At 35.2% G+C, this 8,683-nt stretch overlaps 2 long non-coding RNA genes across 2 annotated transcripts; one reads left to right on the forward strand and one right to left on the reverse strand.

The window, feature by feature from the left end:
- The first annotated feature begins 3,511 nt into the window (after window positions 1-3,511).
- Window positions 3,512-5,000, forward strand: LOC123717890. Its single transcript, XR_006754892.1, has 3 exons — window positions 3,512-4,258; window positions 4,339-4,713; window positions 4,941-5,000. It is a non-coding gene; the product is annotated as an uncharacterized LOC123717890 (long non-coding RNA).
- A 1,868-nt stretch (window positions 5,001-6,868) lies between these two features.
- Window positions 6,869-8,674, reverse strand: LOC123717822. Its single transcript, XR_006754879.1, has 3 exons — window positions 8,192-8,674; window positions 7,683-7,819; window positions 6,869-7,555 (listed from the first exon to the last, which is right to left on the reverse strand). It is a non-coding gene; the product is annotated as an uncharacterized LOC123717822 (long non-coding RNA).
- Between the last annotated feature and the right edge of the window lie 9 nt (window positions 8,675-8,683).

Raw genomic sequence — 8,683 nt, forward strand, 5'->3', positions numbered from 1 at the left:
GTCACATCCTTCAGTTGATGTTGTTATGTTTACTTTTCCACAACACAACACTGGGATTTTATTCTGGTTAGCAACCATGATTTCCTTGGTGAACCCAGAATAACATTCGTCGACCATCCAATCTTTATTGCTTGTCAAATGCGAACTTGACCCAGAGTCGACATTACAGTCACTCTTGTCAAATATTCTGCTAAAAAACACGGCACTGAATGCATTACTTGTTTTTGACGATTTATTTTCAGAATTCTTATAAGATTTATCTTTATAAGTGCATTGATTACGGTAGTGGCCATGTTGTTTACAATTATAACATTTGACGTGTTGTTTTTCTTTGACAGATGTCGACATTCGTTCATTCTCACCATTTTTTTTTTTTTTTTTTTTAATAATTTTATGGCCTGGTAACGAGACCTTTAAGCCCATTCTCACCATCTTTCTTGTACATAGACTGTGTACTCTTTACACTCTTTGATTTTTGATTCTTGCGGAAACAAGCAAACGCATTGTTGGCATCACTGTCTTCCGGTTCAATGTCCATCAATTTCCCTTTAATGGCGTCGGTTGTGATTATCATGCCCGAATGCTCGATTGCCATTATCATGGGCATATATTTTTCAGATAATCCAGCCAACATGATAGATCCGATCCACTCATCACTTATGCCAAAACCCGTACCTTGTAATTTCTGACCAGCTTCAACAATTTGTGTTACATATGACGTCATCGAAGTGCAATTTTCTAATCGAATAGAAATTAAATTCCTCAGAAGACTTATTTTTCTTGTAAATCCCGAGTCATCGAATAACATCTTCAATTTATCCCACAATTCTTTCGATGTTGCTACATTCTTTATATGAACATAAAGAGCCGGGTCAATTGTTAGAATCAACTTCGCTTTTGTTCTCGCATCGTCTGCAGCTGCTGGAGCAACGTTGGGCTCAGGTTTGATACACCCAACCATTCCCTCTAAGACAAGGAAATTTTCTGCTGCGAAACACCATTCACTGTAATTTTCACGCCCTTGCAGTTTCGGCACACTAATGTGATAGTTCGAACTGGACGCCATTACTGATGCCTGACGCGACACAATAAATCTGCACAACTCAACACACTTAGTCCTATTCTGCCACGAATTATTATTATCGATAATGTCCTGATAATCAATAATTATACTGTCGCGAGAACTAAGTACTTTTTATGAGCCAGGAGCGGCCTGGGCCCATAACCTGTAATAAAACAACGTGACTGAGCGAGTACCGGAAAAGAACTGAACTTTATTTTCTAAATACAAAAGTAAAGAATCTCATAGACAACATTTGATGACACTCTGGTACAAGATGTCGCTAGTAGTAGGTACATCTATATTTTGCTATTTATAATATTTATCTTCAAATAAGTCATACAAATTCTTAATAGGCCGGCAACGCACTCGCGAACTTGACATTAAGATTGTCCACGGACAATCTGTTCGTTTACCACCTGTTCCAAGAGAAACAGTAATAAGTAATAATCTTTTTAATATTTCAGTTTACTATAAATTACAATTTTTAAGTTTAAAAATTCTTAAAAGGCCTGCAACACACTCGCGAACATTGCGAGTGTGCAGTAACGGCGGTATCAGTTAAGAACTGTTGTAATTCTTGTTAGGGCACGATAATTATACACACAGTATCCGTAATAAAGAAATATATTTACTGTTTAACTTGGAAGTGATATGTCTGCTTCCTACCACGATACACATTGGAATGAAACAGAAATGACCTGGAGCAGAGTGAGGTAAAGACAATTTGGCGCCTCGACAAGATGGCGGCTCGATCGCTCATTCAAATGACAGGAAAAAGTCAATACAATGATTAATTTTTGCAATATTACTCAAATAAATCAACATGCCCCCTCAAAAATTAATTCTTGTACAAATCAAATGCCTAAACAGAACTATATAACTTCCAAGCGAGTCTGGGAAAATACAAAAATAATGATCCAACATTTGTTGCTCGGATAAGGGAAAACCCAGAAAAACCTTATCAGATCATTTCATCATCTTAAATTCGATACATTATATACATTACATATAATTATCAGAACACAATGAATATAACAGAATAATTAAATTAATAACAAATAATAGCCAACTCATTAAATATTATAATTGTAAACCCATGTTTCTCCTCATTTCATGAAACGTAACCGCTGGTAATGGTTTTGTTAACGCATCTGCAGGTTGTTGACCTGTGGGAATGTATTTTAGCTTTATTACATTTTTCTCTATGTGTTCCCTAGAAAAATGATATTTAATATCTATATGTTTTGTCCGCTTATGATTAGTCGGATTATTTGCTATGCTTATACAGCTGTTATTGTCCTTGAATATATGAAATATTACAATAGGAGTGGATATATCAATATTAATACTCCTTACCAAAGATTTAAGCCATAAAGGCTTCATATAAGGCCATATACTCAGCCGCTGTGGAGGAGGCTGCTACTGACTATTGTTTCTTTGTTGTCCAGGTTATTGAACAATGTTCAAACAATTTAAATATATACCCGGTTGTACTCTTTCTATCATTTACATCATTACCTCCCCAATCGGAGTCCACATACCCAGTTAAGATGTTATTATATTCACACCTTTTATAACATAATTTAAAATCAGTTGTGCCTTTTAAATATCTAAGCACTTTTTTGAGGCATTGCCACAATTTTTTATTATTTTAATTTGTGTACCTACTTAATATATTAACGCTAGTGCTTAAGTCAGGTCGAGTACATAACATTATATACATTAGACAACCAATTAAATTGCGACATGGAGCAGTGTAATTTTTTTCTGAGTTTAGTGCTTCATAATTGAGTTTACTATCCATAGGAGTAGTTGCAGGTTTTTGTTGCAATCCTGCATGCAAAATTTATTTAAAACTGTTTTAATATAAGCACTTTGATCTAACATTATCATATCATCGCAACGAGTTATTTTAATTCCAAGAAATAATTTAATTTCATGTAAATCTGTCATTTTAAATTTACTCATTAAATATATTTTAAAACTGTTTATTGTATTTACATTAGCACTCACTATTACCAAATCATCAACATAAAGTACCACATATATATTTTTCTGTATATCTCCTTTATTTAGTATATAAATACATCTATCTACTGATGAATTCTGAAAACCCTCCCGCCTAAGAGACTGTTCAAAAATTTCAAACCAGTATCTAGCGGCTTGCTTTAGCCCATATAATGCTTTATTTAATTTACACACATAACCATTTTTGCAAGACACCCCTTCTGGAACTTTCATATATATTTCTTCCTGTAGTACCCCATTTAGAAATGCAGTTTTTACGTCCATGTGATGTACAAGTAAATTATATTGATTAGCAAAAGCAATAATAAATCTAAAACTAGCTATTCTTGCAACAGGTGCAAAAGTCTCATTATAGTCTATGAGATATTCCTGGCTAAAAGCCCTAGCAACGAGTCGAGCTTTATAGCGTAAAGGCTTTCCGAATTCATCATTTTTTATATTAAACATCCATTTGCAATCTATAATATTTTTGTTATCTGGCCGTGGTACTAAAGTCCATGTTTTATTTAAAAATAGAGAATTTAATTGCACCTTCCCAATGAACTCTATCGTCTCGTGTTTTAATCTCTTGAAACGAATTTGGTATTTTACACAAAATTGAACTAGCACACATAAGGTTATCATCGATTTCTTTATAAGAAATAGGGGGACGACTTTAAGCCTATCACTCCTACGTGGTTCAATACAACTGGTTGTGTCCTCATTATTTACGACCACTGAAAGATCATCAGAATGTGCATTTGGTTGTTCAAATTCGACGATGTCATGGTTAGTTTTGCGAATTTTCTGAGGAACTTCATAATCATCAGATTTACAGGTATCTGATTTATATCTGTCAGTTTTTTGAGACTTTATTGACTTTGAAATGTTGTCAATGTTAACATTATCATGAGAATTTACTATATTCTCTTCAGGTCGCAACGCAGGCCTGGATTGAAGTAATTTGTCCCATCTACTATGACATCTCTGACAGTAATAAATTTTTCGCATTTAGGATTCCAAACTTTATAACCGTTTGGTTCGTATCCCACAAGAATACCTTTCCATGACTTAACATCGAATTTTGTCTTATATAACTTATCATGCACATAAACTGTTGAACCAAAAAAATTTAAATATTTTATTTGTGGTTTTTTGTTATGCCACATTTACGAATTCAATCATCATGTAAGTAATTTATATATTATTTAACATTGTACATTATAGTATGAAGTTGTAATAATTTTAAGCAGCATTATTTTCTTTAGGTGACGTAATTGGTGAATAATATTGTAATTGAAAAGGATATTTCTCTTTAAATGTACAAGCTGTGTGTGATGCAGAAATAAAATATATTAATGTTGTTCCCCATGGCCTGGTGCCGCTCATGATGCAACAACTTTTGTAAACTCAGTTCTACAAGTTAATTCAAATTTATTGATAAGAAGGTAGAACTTGATAAATGTGCCAACTAAATTAACAGGTATATTTGTTTATAGCTTAATATCGTACAGGTCTACTGAGAAATCACTGGATGGTTGTTAATAGTGCTTACTCAAATATACCTTATTCATTAACACCATTTCTCTGACTGACCAGAGATATGATGAAGTACACATTAAGAATAGGAATACTATAGAGAGGTAAATATATAGTATAATTTAGAGTATTAATAATTATACTATGTCAAAAAGTTGCAAGATATGTGACCCAAATGAAACATGATGTAAGGTTAAAATATTTGTCTTTTTCGGAAAATTTGGAGTATGGAAATGTCGCTTTAACATTGTATTTATTACTAGCTTAAGTTCAAGCTATTGTTATTGCCACAGCTGTTATGCAAAATATTTGTAAGGATTATAATTTGTAGATATACCGGCAGAAGTTTTAGTTCCAACACTTGATACAGTTTCAAGTCAAGAAGTTAATGAAGGAAATCAAGACGTAACTGAAAGAACAAGCTTTATTTATTATTTTGGAAAATTAATATATTCTTCTTAATTCTAGCAGAAACAAACATGTTGTATTTAAATGTCCTTTTGTACATATAAAATACTAGTACTTATTTTTCTTAGAAGAAAGTTAGTTAAAATTTTAATAAGTTATGTCGTTAATCTACCTATAAAATTAAATTATTATTTATCATAACCATGTAATGTAATGAAATATTAGGAAAAATAAATAAAACATAACATAATATAAAATTTATTTCATTATACTCTTATATATTACTAATATGTAATCCAATGTTATAAACAAATGTTATAAATGTAAACCAATGAAAATGTTAAAACCATCAACTTCAACTTCAACGAACATTAAAAAAACAGAACTGGTACAATTGGTTCAGGCTTTGTATAGTTATGCGCTTACCTACACATTCTGCGATTCATTTTTTATATTATAGATGACACTGATGACAAAGGCACTCTTATCGGTTGCTGGAATGAGAGATAAGTTTCATTAGGTTAGAAAATTATGGTTCCCGAAACTAAGAGCCTTCTGAAAAGCGGTCACCACGTTCGAGTAGTCCACAGGAAAACAAATATGATGCCAAACTCATTGCCGTTAATAATTTTTCCTAACGTTTTAAATATGATAGCAAACGATGGAAAGCCATTAAATAAATTGACCAGGAAACCGTGTAAGCCTTCGCCCCATCGCCAAAGTTCTTTAGTAATTTTAGTAAGATGAGGAAATTGAATTGAATCACTATACATTTCTTAACAAAAGTCAACCGATTTAATTTAATTTATAGGTTGGTCTGACGCACGATACCATTGTAAGTCCGGTAAAACTATCGATGGTTAAAATATTTACTCTCTAGACCCTTCGTGTAAAACCAGCCATATTCTGCTGCTGGACAGGCAGAGGTAGGCACGTAAGCCATCTAATTGTGCGAGATTTTGAAAAATTTGTTTATTATTATCATATTAACAGATTTAAGTTCTACATTTTATTATATACCCAAGAATTTACAAGAATTTCATTACTCTTTTCAGTATTTACAATAAATCCTTTAGCTTCAAGAAGTGTTCTAGCGTCCTGAATATTTTGTAAACATTCAGTGTAGCTGGAGGACATAAACTTAATATTTCTTGTGTTAGCTTCTAATATTAATTTAATTATTCTAAATTCTATACATTTTTATGAAACATATTCTTAAGAATCTTGCTACAAGTGCGCATGTGCAATAGTTACTCATTTGACTCGTTCGGTTGTTTACGAGTTGTTACGAATTGACTCGACCATTTTCCCGAAGTGGGATGGTCGAGTCGGAGGAGGGAGTTGTGATTATAAAAGAGGTTGTGACACATGCGCAGGGGCCACTTTCGCTTCCGACCGCCGACCCGTGCGGATGTCTGCTCCAGTGCTCTCTCCGTGTGAGTCATCAGTGCTGTAGTGCCATCTCGCTCGCTCCGTGTGAGTCATCGCCGCTTGCCAGTGCGCACGCGCTGTCCGACCGCTGCCTTGCTGCCTGCTGCCCTCTCATTGGTCAGTCCGATCGCTGCCTTGCTGCCTGCCGCCCTCTCATTGGTCGCTTCGCTTCAATTTATGAACGCGGGTTTACCTGCGGCCCTCAGATAGCCACCTAACGGTGCCAAACGGTTATCTGTCGGTTAACGCCTTGTGCGGGAGTGTTTTTGTTGTAATTTATAGATTGTTCGAATTTGCTTTGTTCAGTCTCTGAATATAGTTTACTTTTAGGAACATCGCTGACCAAGAAAAAGGTATTTTATAACCTTTTATCCACGATAATAGAGTTGTATCACAATGTAATAAGTGAATAACATTCTTTGATAAACTACCAGTGAGCGCGAGGTGGCGCGCGCGGCGCTGGACGCGACTGCCTATAGTAGGCTGTGAGCAAGCTCCTTCATCCTGGATTCCCCTTTTGCCTATGATTAAATTCTTTTTGACCTTCTTTGTCCTTTTCTGATTTTGATGCGAGCTTGTAGTCAACTAATCGCTTACTGAATAGGTACTTGTATACCTATGTTCCTTGAAGTTGTTCTTTTAGATCTTTTAAGGCTATATAGAATAAAGTTGTGTCGTGTGACTGAGTCTTGGTATTGTGTGTCACATTGGAATCCGCATCCATAAGTAATTTTAATAGGTACATATTTCTTGTTTCCGCAGACAAGAACACTGTGAGTGGCCTCTGCTAAACAAGAAGTAGCTGTAGCATTTGGTTTCATTTGAAACCTGCGTCCTATATTAATCCTGTTTGAGATTGCGGTCTTTTCCTCTGGGTTCAAATTGGGTGCATTGATTAGAATACTTAGATAAAAGTTGTAAAGTGTAAGCTTACTGCAAGATCAAACTGTATGTCTTCACCTGGAGTATTAGACTTTGATGGATCTTCTCCCGATACCTGCAGCAGTTCATTGTCTCATCCAGCGACAAGTGGTCGTTAGGGCGGCGGCCGTGCGTTACCTGTTACGCGACGCTTTTGGTTATGTACGCCTTCGTTCGAGGATACATCTGGAATAGTAAGGTAAATGCTACATTACAACTGGATTTACACACGTGTAGTTACAATTTCAATCAAATGAAAACTGAGGGTAGTATTAAAGTCTCAAAGCTCAATGTATAATAAAACTTCACTTACAGGTAAGTCATATTGACGATTTTGTGTTGTACTTTGCCAAAACATGGTAGGGAAAATACTCAAAATGCGGTATACCATCAAAAGAAGATTCTTCCTTATCCTTGCATAGGTTCCCTCTTCCGTCCGAGAATGGGCCTCTGAAGTAAGTAGATCGGTTAATCTTTCCAATATGGACCGTCGATATTTGAGGTTTTAGAGGGGCGGGGAGGGGGTTGACGGCTACTTCGGAGCTTTTATATATACTCTAGGGGTAGGGCAGACAAGACCATGTGGATAGTGGGGTGCTCTGATTCGGTTTTGGGTACTTTTTTGATATTAAAAAAGTACAGGATAATACAGAAAGTTACAAACAATGAAAAAAATATTTTCAGCTATAAATTTCATTTTAAAATCCACAACAGACCTTATGCAATCCAACTTTTTCAAAATTCCAGTAAGCAATTTTTTTTTTTTTACTAATGATTTATTATTTTATAACCTGACCTGAAATAACATAAATCAAAACTTACTTTAACTCATCCGAGTAAGGATTAAGCCTTCTGCCAGATGACCTAGTAAGTCTGGGCATCGCAGCAAATTCCTCGCCAGGACTAGTCAGCCCACTAGGACCAGCAACCGGTTCGTCAAGGATCGGCGCAGAAGAGGAGGCCGTGACAAGCGGCTAATTTGAGTCCAACACTTGCACTTCACTTAACTCTTCAAACAATGGGCTTCGGAGACGCCATGGTAGTCCAACGTTGTAAGTTTATAGGAGTACGTAAAACGATTTCTACTGCAAGGGTGACAAACGATGACTGGACGCCATTAAACAAAATGAATGGCTTAAAAACAAATTTAGTGATCACCAAAAAGTATCGATACCCGAGTAGTATCGATATTTTCAATAACTTTTGTACTATCTACAAAACAAATATGGGCATTTAAACCGATGATCCATATTAGAAAGTTTAATGTCGATACCAGAGTAGTATCGATACTTTGAAAATTTTCGGAACCCTACA

The sequence above is a fragment of the Pieris brassicae genome, chromosome 13, assembly GCF_905147105.1.
Source record: "Pieris brassicae chromosome 13, ilPieBrab1.1, whole genome shotgun sequence".
NCBI classification, from domain to species: Eukaryota; Metazoa; Arthropoda; class Insecta; order Lepidoptera; family Pieridae; genus Pieris; species Pieris brassicae.